We start from the raw sequence: 13,318 nt of genomic DNA on the forward strand, positions 1-13,318 counted from the left end.
TTGTGCCTTTTAATGCATTAATAGCCAGGCTGTGTACCTGTGTATTTCACGCATGCTAACTTGCTTTTGCAGACAGTAAATTATCACTGACAATCCAAAGAACCTATGTACCTGTTGCTGTAATAAATTGTACCTAATTGCATTGATCCTAGCTGTGATAATTCTCATTGAGCGCAACTAGAGTAAGGGCATGTTAAGTTGTTGGAGAATTCGTGATCGTGATAGTTCAGTACCCTGAATCCAACTGGACGTGTAACGGTTAATCGACTACACCTCTTAACGCGACGTGTTCGAAGATGCAGATTACACAAGAAGGCAGTCCCAAAGGATAGAGTAGAAAAACTAAGTGGACAGGCAGTAAATATGAATAGAAACTGGTCTTTGAAGCTGTTCCTGTGTGCTCTGGCACACCTAGTAAGATTTTATGAGAATATAGCCAATGCTGATTTTAAGATGTGCTCTGCTTTGGCTTTTGACATGCTTTGGATAGAAGGTTGTGATCTACAGGGAGAGCTAGTTTTCATGTGACATACTAATGGACAGTAGTTGACAAAGCTATGTAGAAGTTTCTGAGTGCTTACAAGCCTCACAAATGCTGTTAGTTACTCACCTTTAGGCACACTAAAGAAAACTTTTTTTTTTTTTCTTTTATTTTTTTCCCTGAGATTAATTAAAAAATAGGGGGAAAAGGGTAAAGCATAGTCTGCAACCTAGGAGCCAGGGATCATAACCTAAGAAGTAATGGATGCATTTAATGAGCAATCTGTAAGTAGTTTAGTTATGAATAAACATAAGGGTTTTAGCTATGGTTATGGATTTGTCTTCACCTTTGCTTAAAGTGGAGGTGAGGAAATATTCAAATACTGGGTTCTCTTTGCAAGAAAAATATTGGAATTTAAGCTATTAGAAAGTAGTTTATTTTTGTTTATTTATTTATTTATTTATTTATTACCATTCTGTTTCTGGATTAATGCTCTAAGTACAGTTCACTGTCTGGGCCAACTTGCACTATTATAGATCCCAGTAAGAAATCTTTGCAACCAGTAATCTGTCCATAACAATAGAATCATAGAATCATAGAGTCATAGAATATCCCAACTTGGAAGGGACCCATAAGGATCATCAAGTCCAACTCCTGGCACCCCACAGGTCTACCCAAAAGTTTAAACCATGTGACTAAGTGCACAGTCCAATCGCTTCTTAAATTCAGACAGGCTTGGAGCAGTGACTACTTCACTGGGGAGCCTGTTCCAGTGTGCGACCACCCTCTCGGTGAAGAACATCTTCCTGATGTCCAGCCTAAACTTCCCCTGCCTCAGCTTAACACCGTTCTCACGGGTCCTATCACTGGTGATAATGGAGAATAGGTCACCTGCCTCTCCACTCCCCCTCGCGAGGAAGTTGTAGACTGCGATGAGGTCCCCCCTCAGCCTCCTCTTCTCCAGGCTGAACAGGCCAAGTGACCTCAGCCGCTCCTCATACGTCTTCCCCTCTAGGCCCTTCACCATCTTCATCGCCCTCCTCTGGACACTCTCCAACAGTTTCACGTCCTTTTTGTACTGTGGTGTCCAGAACTGCACACAGTACTCGAGGTGAGGCCGCACCAGCGCAGAGTAAAGCGGGACAATCACTTCCCTCAACCGACTAGCAATGCCGTGCTTGATGCACCTCAGGATACGGTTGGCCCTCCTGGCTGCCAGGGCACACTGCTGGCTCATATTCAACTTGCTGTCAACCACAACCCCCAGATCCCTCTCTGCGGGGCTGCTCTCCAGCATCTCATCACTCAGTCTGTACATATAGCCAGGGTTGCCCCATCCCAGGTGCAGGACCCGGCACTTGCCTTTGTTAAACTTCATGTGGTTGGTGATCGCCCAGCTCTCCAATCTGTCCAGATCTCTCTGCAAGGCCTTTCCACTCTCCTCCGAGTCCACTACTCCTCCAAGTTTGGTGTCGTCGGCAAATTTGCTCAAAACACTTTCTAGTCCTACATCCAAATCATTTATAAAAACATTGAAGACGACTGGCCGTAAAATGGAACCTCGAGGGACCCCACTAGTGACCATCCGCCAGCCAGATGTGGCCCATTTACCACAACCCTTTGAGCCCTGCTCGTCAGCCAATTGCTCACCCATCACATGATGTTTTTGTTTAGCTGTATGCTGGACATTTTGTCCAATAGGATCCTATGGGAAACTGTGTCAAAAGCTTTACTGAAATCCAAAAAGATTACATCGGCTGGTTTCCCTTGGTTGACTAGATGGGTGATCTTATCATAAAAGGAAATCAAATTTGTTAGGCAGGACCTACCCCTCATGAACCCATGTTGGCTGGGACCAATGACTGCATTGTCCCCCAGGTGCGCTTCAATAACTTCAAGAATCATCTTCTCCACTTGACGAGGCGATCGGCTCCGGGGCAGACGCGTTCTGCAGCGGAGCGGGGGATCGGGACAGGCAGGGCTTTTTTTCCGACATCGAGGCCACTCGAGGGAGCCGCCAGGACCCGGCAGCCCCCGCGAGGGAGGCTGACGAGGCGTAGGCGGAGCCAGCAGCGCCCCCTCCCCGGCCGTTCAAAAGCAGCCCCTAGGGAGCGCGAGTGACCAGGAGCGCGGCGAACAGGGTGGGCAAACAGGGCGTGGCGCGTCAGAAGGGTGGGCGTGGCAGTTTGCACGGCAGTTCACGCAGGCAGGGCGAGCAGGAAGGGCGGAGAGGGCAGAGTTTCCCCCCGCCCATAAGAACAACATCTTTAACGGCTGTCGACTGCTAACTGGATTGCGATGGTCTTCACTAGGCAGAGCACTCTCACTAGAAAGTCTGTGGCCACCCAGACTGGCCGCCTGCTCAACAATGCGGCAGTTCAGGTCTCTGGGTGCAGGGACTGCCTGAGCCTGTTGCTGCCATCTGAGGGAGGCAGAGGCGCTGTGTGTGTGAGGTGCGAGCAGGTGGACGACCTGGTCCGCCTGGTGGCAGAACTCAAAGAGGAGGTGGAGAGGTTGAGGGCTATCAGGGAGTGTGAGCGGGAGATAGACTGGTGGAGTGACTCCCTGCAGGGCCTGAAGGAGAGGTACCGGGGTGAGACACCCCAAATGGGGATGGACCCCCTGCCCTGTTGCTGTCGGGCAGAGGGTGGCGACCTAGAAGTTGAGGAGGGATGGAGACAGGTCCCTGCTCGACCTTTCAGGCAACGCCCCCCCCTACCGGCCCCACCTTCCCAGGTCCCCTTACGCAACAGATTTGAGGCCCTGGAGCTTGAGAGGCCGGTGGGTGAGGACGAGGTAGAAAGTCTACCCAGGAGGATGCCTAGGGCGAGGAAGCTGACCCCACGCCTCAAGACTGCCTCCACCAAGAAAGACAGAAGGGTGATCGTAGTAGGCGACTCCCTTCTCAGGGGAACGGAGGGACCTGTTTGTCGACCTGACCCTACCCGTAGGGAAGTCTGCTGCCTCCCTGGGGCCAGGGTCAGGGATGTTGCCAGGAAGCTTCCCAACCTGGTCCGCCCCTCTGACTACTACCCTCTTTTGATAGTCCAGGCTGGCAGTGATGATATTGATGAGAGAAGCCTGAAGGCTATCAAACGGGACTTTAGGGGACTGGGACGGTTAGTGGCTGGAGCGGGAATACAGGTGGTGTTTTCATCTATCCCTGCAGTAGCAGGGAGGGGTACCGAGAGGACACGGAAAGCCCACCTGATTAACACGTGGCTCAGAGGCTGGTGCCAACACAGAAATTTTGGGTTTTTTTGACCATGGGGTGCTTTACTCGGCACCCGGCCTGATGGCCGCAGACGGGTCCCTATCTCTAAGGGGAAAACGGATCCTAGCCCAGGAGCTAGCAGGGCTCGTTGAGAGGGCTTTAAACTAGGAAAGAAGGGGGATGGGGCTGAAAGAAGGCCTGTTGGAGCTGTGCCAGGGGGAACAATGGCAGAGCCGGGGAAGATGGCAATGGCCCAGCTGAAGTGCATGTACACTAATGCACGCAGCATGGGCAACAAACAGGACGAGCTGGAAGCCATCGTGCAGCGGGAAGGCTATGACTTGGTTGCCATCACGGAAACGTGGTGGGACCACTCTCATGACTGGAGTGCTGCAATGTCTGGCTATAGGCTCTTCAGAAGGGACAGGCAGCACAGAAGGGGTGCTGGTGTGGCTCTCTATATTAGAGAGTGTTTAGATGTTGAGGAACTTGAGGCTGGGAATGATAAGGTTGAGTCCCTATGGGTTAGGATCCGTGGGAAGACCGGCAAGGCAAGCATCCTGGTGGGGGTCTGTTATAGACCGCCGAACCAGGATGAGGAGACGGATGAGGAGTTCTACAGGCAGCTGGCAGAAGCCGCGAAATCATCAGCGCTTGTTCTCGTGGGGGACTTCAACTTCCCAGACATATCCTGGAAGCACAACACGGCCCAGAGAAAGCAGTCTAGGAGGTTTCTGGAGAGCATGGAAGATAGCTTCCTGGTGCAGCTGGTTAGAGAGCCTACCAGGGGTGGTGCCCCGTTAGACCTTCTGTTCACGAACAGTGATGGTCTGGTGGGAGATGTGGTGGTTGGGAGCTGTCTTGGGCAGAGTGACCACGAAATGGTTCAGTTCTCTATTCTTGGCGAAGTCAGGAAGGGGACCAGTAAAACCGCTGTCTTGGACTTCCGGAGGGCTGACTTTGAGCTGTTCAGGTCACTGGTCGGCAGAGTCCCTTGGGAGGAGGTTCTGAAGGGCAAAGGAGTCCAGGAAGGCTGGGCGCTCCTCAAGAAGGAAATCTTAACGGCTCAGGAGCGGTCTGTCCCCACGTGCCCAAAGACGAGCCGACGCGGAACTAGACCGGCCTGGCTGAGCAGAGAGTTGTGGCTCGAGCTTAGGAGAAAGGAGGGTTTATGATCTTTGGAAAAGAGGGCGGGCTACTCAGGAGGACTATAAGGATATTGCGAGGCTGTGCAGGGACAAAATTAGAAAGGCCAGAACTCATCTGGAGCTCAATCTGGCTACTGCCATTAAAGATAACAAAAAACGTTTTTACAAATACATCGACACAAAAAGGAGGACTAAGGAGAATCTCCATCCTTTACTGGATGCGGGGGGAAACTTAGTTACAAAAGATGAGGAAAAGGCTGAGGTGCTCAATGCTTTCTTTGCCTCAGTCTTTAGTGGCAAGACCGGTTGTTCTCTGGATACCCGGTACCCTGAGCTGGTGGAAGGGGATGGGAAGCAGGATGTGGCCCTCACTATCCATGAAGAAATGGTTGGCGACCTGCTACGACACTTGGATGTACGCAAGTCGATGGGGCCGGATGGGATCCACCCGAGGGTACTGAGCGAACTGGCGGAGGAGCTGGCCAAGCCGCTTTCCATTATTTATCGGCAGTCCTGGCTATCAGGGGAGGTTCCAGTTGACTGGCGGCTAGCAAACGTGACGCCCATCTGCAAGAAGGGCCGGAGGGTAGACCCGGGGAACTATAGACCTGTTAGTTTGACCTCGGTGCCAGGGAAGCTCATGGAGCAGATTATCTTGAGTGTCATCACACGGCACTTGCAGGGCAACCAGGCAATCAGGCCCAGTCAGCATGGGTTTATGAAATGCAGGTCCTGCTTGACGAACCTGATCTCCTTCTATGACAAAGTGACGCGCTTGGTGGATGAGGGGAAGGCTGTGGATGTGGTCTACCTTGACTTCAGTAAGGCTTTTGACACCGTTTCCCACAACATTCTCCTCGAGAAACTGGCTGCTCGTGGCTTGGACTGGCGTACGCTTCGTTGGGTTAAAAACTGGCTGGATGGCCGGGCCCAAAGAGTTGTGGTGAATGGAGCCAAATCCAGTTGGAGGCCGGTCACTAGTGGAGTCCCCCAGGGCTCAGTGCTCTGGCCGGTCCTCTTTAATATCTTTATCGATGACCTGGATGAGGGGATCGAGTGCACCCTCAGTAAGTTTGCAGATGACACCAAGCTAAGTGCGTGTGTCGATCTGCTCGAGGGCAGGAAGGCTCTGCAGGAGGATCTGGATAGGCTGGACCGATGGGCTGAGGTCAACTGCATGAAGTTCAACAAGGCCAAGTGCCGGGTCCTGCACCTGGGGCGCAACAACCCCAAGCAGCGCTACAGGCTGGGAGATGAGTGGCTGGAAAGCTGCCTGGCGGAGAAGGACCTGGGAGTACTGGTTGATAGTCGGCTGAATATGAGCCAGCAGTGTGCTCAGGTGGCCAAGAAGGCCAACAGCATCCTGGCTTGCATAAGAAGCAGCATGGCCAGCAGGTCTAAGGAGGTGATTGTCCCCCTGTACTCGGCTCTGGTGAGGCCGCACCTTGAGTACTGTGTTCAATTTTGGGCCCCTCGCTACAAGAAGGACATGGAGGTGCTCGAGCGAGTCCAGAAAAGGGCAATGAAGCTGGTGAGGGGTCTGGAGAACAAGTCTTACGAGGAGCGGCTGAGGGAGCTGGGGTTGTTTAGCGCGAGAAGAGGAGGCTCAGGGGAGACCTCATCGCTCTCTATAGGTACCTTAAAGGAGGCTGTAGAGAGGTGGGGGTTGGTCTATTCTCCCATGTGCCTGGTGACAGGACGAGGGGGAATGGGCTAAAGTTGTGCCAGGGGAAGTTTAGGTTGGATATTAGGAAGAACTTCTTTACCGAAAGAGTTGTTAGGCATTGGAATGGGCTGCCCAGGGAGGTGGTGGAGTCGCCATCCCTGGAGGTCTTTAAAAGACGTTTAGATGTAGCCCTTAGTGATATGGTTTAGTGGAGGACTTGTTAGTGTTAGGGCAGAGGTTGGACTAGATGATCTTGGAGGTCTCTTCCAACCTAGACGATTCTGTGATTCTGTGATAATTTTACCAGGCACTGACGTAAGACTGACAGGCCTGTAATTGCTAGGGTCTTCTTTCTTACCCTTCTTGAAAATTGGCACAACATTTGCCAGCTTCCAGACTACTGGGACCTCTCCAGATTCCCAAGGTCATTGAAAAGTAATTGAGAGAGGTCCATTGATGACGTCAGTATAGTTTTGACTCACGGCATGTATAAACAGAAACAGCATTTTCTTGTAAAAACTGTTTATTACCTGTGTTTATATGAGACGCAGGTAATCCATATGAGAAAGCTGTATTTATAGCTATGGGATTTGTGTATGAATATTTATTTGCTAGAAACAGAAGAAACAAAGGCCAAACAGTGAAGGGCCATTCCTTATACTACAAAGGAAACTGTATATGATTGTTCTCTACTATGTAAAAGGGGATCTCACCATTGGTGTTATTGTGCCAGATTTTCAGAGACCAAGTCAGAAGAGTATGAGTGGATACTTTGTACACTCTGTTACTTGTTTTTCATGTTTCATTCAGAGCAAAATAGATTCTCTATTTTTCTTCCAGTAAAAGTTTTAAACTGAAAGATGTCTGTCCCCAAACTGAAAGTGACCCTTTTTGCTAATAACAAACGTAACATAACATAACATAAAAAATCCTGCTTGAGAAATGACTTCACGGTATTTATATGAATTCTGTCTGGGCGGGCACTTAGTTTTTCCCTTATTTTTTTCCTTTAAATTGCGCTTCCCTTCATGCTTCCCATTTTGCACTCTGAGAATAACTTTTATAGTAGAATGAGAGGGAGAATCCCAAAAGGATGATTGGATTCATATGTTTTGAGGGGAAATTTAGTTTTCTCAATTATAAATAAATAAATAAAAAGATTAATACTTTTCATTTTAAAATCCATTTTTGTTCCAAAGACAGATGAAAAGAAAATATTTGGGGGATGAATCCATAAATACTTTTATTGTTGCATACTGACAAAGTAAGAGGAAAACTTCTGGAAATTTATTTTTGGTGTAATGTTAGCCCTAATCCTACTCAAGCTATACTTATGAAATTTTCTCATTTTAAGAGAGTATTCTTGGAAACATGTCCAGACTTCAGAGTTTTGTATTACTGTTTGAAGTTCAACTGCAGTTTCTGTTGTTAGAGCAGAGCTGTAGTATTTTTACTTCCAGCTTTGTGCTGAACTTCAGACAGGAACATACTCACATATTGTTTGCCACACTTGTATATAAATTGCCATGCTGACTTTTAGTTGAAAGTAGTACTTGCCTTATACACCATTAATTCCACAACATCTAGGATGGCGATGTAGCTTTGTCCAAGAGAAGGGGAAACTAGGTGGGGAAAGAGGTTATAAATTAGATTTTATTTTTATTCTTGACAATAATTTTCTGTGTTAGTTCGCTGGAAAAGCTTTACACTAAAAGGCAAAAATGGAAAAAAAAAAAAAAATTAAAATAATGAGGTCCCTCTCCCCTCCTTATCAGACTAGATGAATTAATGGTTGTGTGACCCTCAGTTGTAGCAACTAGAAACTGTGATTGACAGTGCAGAAGATCGAAATACATCCTGTTGTACAGATATGCTGAACTACCCAAATCAAGGAAGAGCAGCTGCTTAGCTAGCTTGCAGATAGAGTGGGTGTTTGACTACACTAATTTTGGCTGGGATTTGTTTGTAGTAGTAGGAAGAAAAATAAATAAAAATTCTATCATTCTGTTGAGAAATATTTTCAATTATATTATGTATATGCAATATACATATTTACATGCAAAATTATATGCAAAATATATGTATGCAAAAAAAAAACAATTATATATCAGCTATGTATTACTCAATACGGCAGTTTATGAGAAGTTTCACACTATGAATATAAACAAGGAGAGAAGGGAGGGGGGTTGGGTAATGCTTTTAGGGTTCGGTAAACTGAAAAGAAGATAAGGATATGTGATAGGTATTTTCTCAGCTCATTCATTTCTGTCCTGAGGATAAGATGGAGACATGATAAGTGAAAATATTAGCCACCAAAATGGTTAAAATCAAAATAATGGATAAAATGGCTAGAAATCAGAAACATTTTATCTATAGCTTGGGCCCAGCAGTTGGGAACTCAGAATCTCCACCAAATAAGATCTGCAGTCCACCGAACAACCTGGAGTGATTTGCAACCTTACACCACAGTGGGTCGTCTGCCTGATTCCATAATTTCCTTTAGTTCCTTGATCTTGGATCTGAATAAATTTCATGGAGTACAAACTACCTTGTAAGAAGCTTCTGGAAAGAAAGTCTTTTTCTTACACTGTCTGATAAAGCACAGAAAGTTTTATTTCCTTCCACTCATTCAACATGAATTTCCAGTGCACTCCCACTTTAAAAAAAAAATTTAAAAAAAAAAAAATTCAAAGATGGGTCATCAAAATGGACATATTAATCTTTTTTTTTCCTTTTTCTACCCCCCCCTTTTTTTTTCTTGATAAGGATGATTATTTTATATTTTCATAGTGTTGTGTATCAGCCTAAACAGTTTTTAATATGTTTGAATAATCAACTGTGCTTTGGATTATAGACAAAATGGCTCACATGAACCATATATGTCTTTCAGTTATTTCACTTACCCCTTTCCTCCAATTTCAAGAGCCTCTTGAAGATATTTTAATCTCATCAGTGCAGTTTACAACACTATTTTTAATGACATCTATTCCGTCAATGCAGGCTGAATATTTGACATGCATAGACAAACACAATTGGTAACAACAGAGGAAAGAAAGAACACTGAGGATCAGAATTGAAGATTGCAAGTTGCAAAAGGGGAGCAGCCAAGCTTATCTGAGTGGGAACTTGTTATAGAAGAATTAATAAATTAAATTCTAAATTATTGATTTTATTGTTGACAACCCCTCCAAACATTTCTATTAGCTTTTTCAAGAGTTAATCTATGACATACAGATTCATTTGTATAAATACAAAGATAATTATGCACATGCACTTTTTGATGAAACCCAAGAAATTCTTACTGCACTTCATTCACATAATGAATAAAAATTAGTTTTGCAATGAACCTGTAGAACCTTGGAGGATCTTTGAATTGTCACAGTTGAACTGTGCCTTTGACATCACAGAATTAACTCCCTAGAGCTTTCAGAAATCAAAGGTTTCTGATATAACTAGAAATAATTTGAGGGGCTGTTGCACGTGTGTTACTGAATGGTCCATAAAACAAGAAAGACCTCAACTGCTTTTCTTTACAGCTATTAAGATTTGTTGTTTTTTGTTTGTTTGTTTGTTTCATCACTAGCAAATAAATACTGAAGAAAAAGAGAGCTTCCTATGTATTTTTATATATTCTTTAACTTTTTTTTTTTTTTAAGCTCACCTTCATTCTGGTGTTTCTTGTAGGTGATAATTCTAAGGAATTTTGTTGCCAAGTTTACTTTTTTAATAGGATGAAATTCAAGAAGATATGCTAATACTACTATCTGAATTTTTTCAACCTCTGCTAAAAAACACTGTCCTTTAGTCTTTTACAAACATTTACTCTTTAGACAAATGTTGGCAGAGTTGTACAGCTAAAAAAAGACAAACAATCAAGAGAAAACAAACAAGCAGGTAAAGAATTGTAGGCCACTAGATTTTATAGGACTCAAAAGTTAATTAAAACCATGCATGGTTTAAATGCATGATGAGGGGCAGTTCTATTGTGCTCTTTCTCTCTTATGTAATTATTTATCGGTTAGCTGTGGCCAATTTTGCCAATATCATCTTCACTCTCATTTATGACACATTCCAATCAAACCAATGTTATGGTTTAAAATAACTCCTTCCCTATAATTATTTTGGGGAAAACTCCTATAGAAATATTTAGTGAAGTGCATTTAGATACTATTGATTTTGTAGCAAAGATGGCCATTAAACAATCAAAAAAAAAAAAAAAGCAAAACAAAACAAAAACAACCAACCAAACAAAAATCCCAATACATATTGGGAGAAAAAAACAGTATTTATACTATCTTTTGTTAAAGAAGAAAAAAATGTTACCTTTGTTGTACAGTGAACAGAGAATTTCTCACTTTGCATAATACCGGATATCAGGCTCCATTGACATTTAGAGCATGTTAAAAGGCACACTCAGGCTTTTTCTGAAAAGGGCAGAGAAAGTAGAATTGTCTTGCCAGTTGTTCATTCCCTGATCGTCAGAAAAGCAGTTGCTGTTGTCCACTCTGTCTAATTGTATTTTCACTATCTGATGAAAGTGTCTCAACACTATGAGTTTGTGGTATCCCAAATCAAACAGATGATAAACATGCTGAAACCCAGCTGTTATCAGGTTGAGTCTCAGACCAGGCTGTATTTTTTTTTATTTTTTCCCCACTGTGTGATATGGAGTGGAATGCAGCATGTTGAGAAAGGTCAAAGCTCTCTCCTATTAGAAGCACTCCTCCCAGTTCCTAGTCAGGCAGCTGAAGCAGGTGTTTTCATTAATTATCTGTAATGGAAATTGGTCCACGTGCAGAGAGTAAATTTACCCAGGAGAGATAGCAACCCATAGCCAATAAGCCTTGACCTGAAAAACACCAAACATTGACCATAACACTGCATAACACATAACATAGTGTACTTCCACTTGATCACAAAAGATTCTGGTCATAATATCTCATGCTTATATTATAACTTAAATTGCAACATCAATAAACAGAAAACTTTTGACTTTTAAAGCCTGATGATTACTCAACCAAATAGGAGACAGAGTATTAAAAACAATGTGGTAGTGGGGCAGTCTGACCATCCCCTCTGACTGATGAGATCACAGAATGAATGTATCATGCTTTACTTAAACCTAATTACTAAAGAAGAAAAATTGTAAAATGCATGGGCAAACTTGCTCTGGCAAATTTGTTAAATATTTTCTCTCTTTCACATTCATAAAAGATACGAGGTTTTCTTAGAGTTTCAATAGGAGAGTGATTCCGGAAAAAAAAAAATTAAAAAAAATATCATTGTCTTGCTCCATGTCCTAGGATAACTTTATCATCAGGATCCGTAACAAAATTTTACAGAGATCATACTGTTTGTAGTATCAGAAACCCAATGCCTGTCAGAAAACTGAAGTTTGAAACTGATTTGATACATGGGGAGGCGATTATAGTGACTGAACACACTGAGAGCATCAAAACACTATGAGAGGTGCTGCTGAATCTCCTGAAGATCAGAGACACTACTACCTGCTATTATCCAACTCTATCTATAAATAAAATAAAATAATAAAATAAAATGTAACTGACTGAGCTAAACTCAGCAGAACACAAACTGAAGAGAAACTGTTTTGGGGAAAGGGACCAGGACAAACTTTTACCCTCTTGACTTTTAACTGTGGAAAAAAAAAAAAAGGGGGGGGGGGATTTTATGAGACTGGGGATGCTGTAAGTATCCTAGCAGTTTAGCAGTTTGGGTGATTGTTAGCAGAGCACAGCAGTCATTGTTGCTATGTAGAGAGCTGCCTGTATTCTATAATGCCCTCATTTTCTTAGCTAAAGCTGGCTGCAGGGTATCAGGATGCTGTCACTGGAATTACAGAGATGTGGTGGTGGAGGTCAGACAGGATGGATGTTGTAGTGGGTGGGTACAAGCCCTTCAGGAAAGACAGGCAGAAAAGGGGGCAGGAGTGATCCGTACAAAGAAATGGCTCATATTTGAAAAACACAGGTTTGAGTTTGATGACAGGCTTATGATTTAGGAGCTGACAAGGGAGACATTGCAGTGGGCAGAACTGCCCAGCCAAGGAGAGGAAGTGTAAAAAAACACCGTTGAAAGATACTTCATGATCACAACATGGAGCACTTAACCCCTCCCCTAGAAGGGCAACTTTACAAGGTGCAAACAATCTCGGAAATTCTGGGAGGTGTTTCACTGCAGATGCTGTATGGACATACTGAATGAGGTGCCCTCCTGCATATGTTTCTCACAAATAAGGAAAAACTTGGTGTTGTGAAAGTCAGTGACAGGTCTGACAGCAGTAACTATGAAATAGTACAGCTTAAGGTGTCGTAAATCCACACACAGGATTATTACAACATGTCTGGACCAATCCTGCAGAATGGAGCAAGATATGCTTTTTAAGGACAAACATTGTCAATTTCTGATATGCTATGCCATTCCTTTGTCTTCCTTTCTCTGATCAGTAATGACCAACATTAGTCTCTCTACCAGGCTGGCTTTCAACAGATCTAGTAATCTTTTCATCTTTCACTTTATTATTTCTTGCTGCTCAAATTTTTTCACATGACTTTGAAATTCATCATGAATTGTAAATAGTCTTAGATGAGTTTTCTAAAAAAAAAAAAAAAGTTTTCTGACATTTAGGGTGTTTTTTGATTTTTTTCTTTCACTTTGTAAGACAAATGTCATTTGTTATTACCAAGCCCCAAAAGTTCTTGTGTCTCCTTGACTATCTACACAGAAAAATTAGTTTGAACACTTGTAATGATATGAAGCCAACTCAGAAATTAGGCAGAAATGACCTTACC

The sequence above is a fragment of the Cygnus atratus genome, chromosome 2 (assembly GCF_013377495.2).
Source record: "Cygnus atratus isolate AKBS03 ecotype Queensland, Australia chromosome 2, CAtr_DNAZoo_HiC_assembly, whole genome shotgun sequence".
In the NCBI taxonomy this organism is placed as follows: domain Eukaryota; kingdom Metazoa; phylum Chordata; class Aves; order Anseriformes; family Anatidae; genus Cygnus; species Cygnus atratus.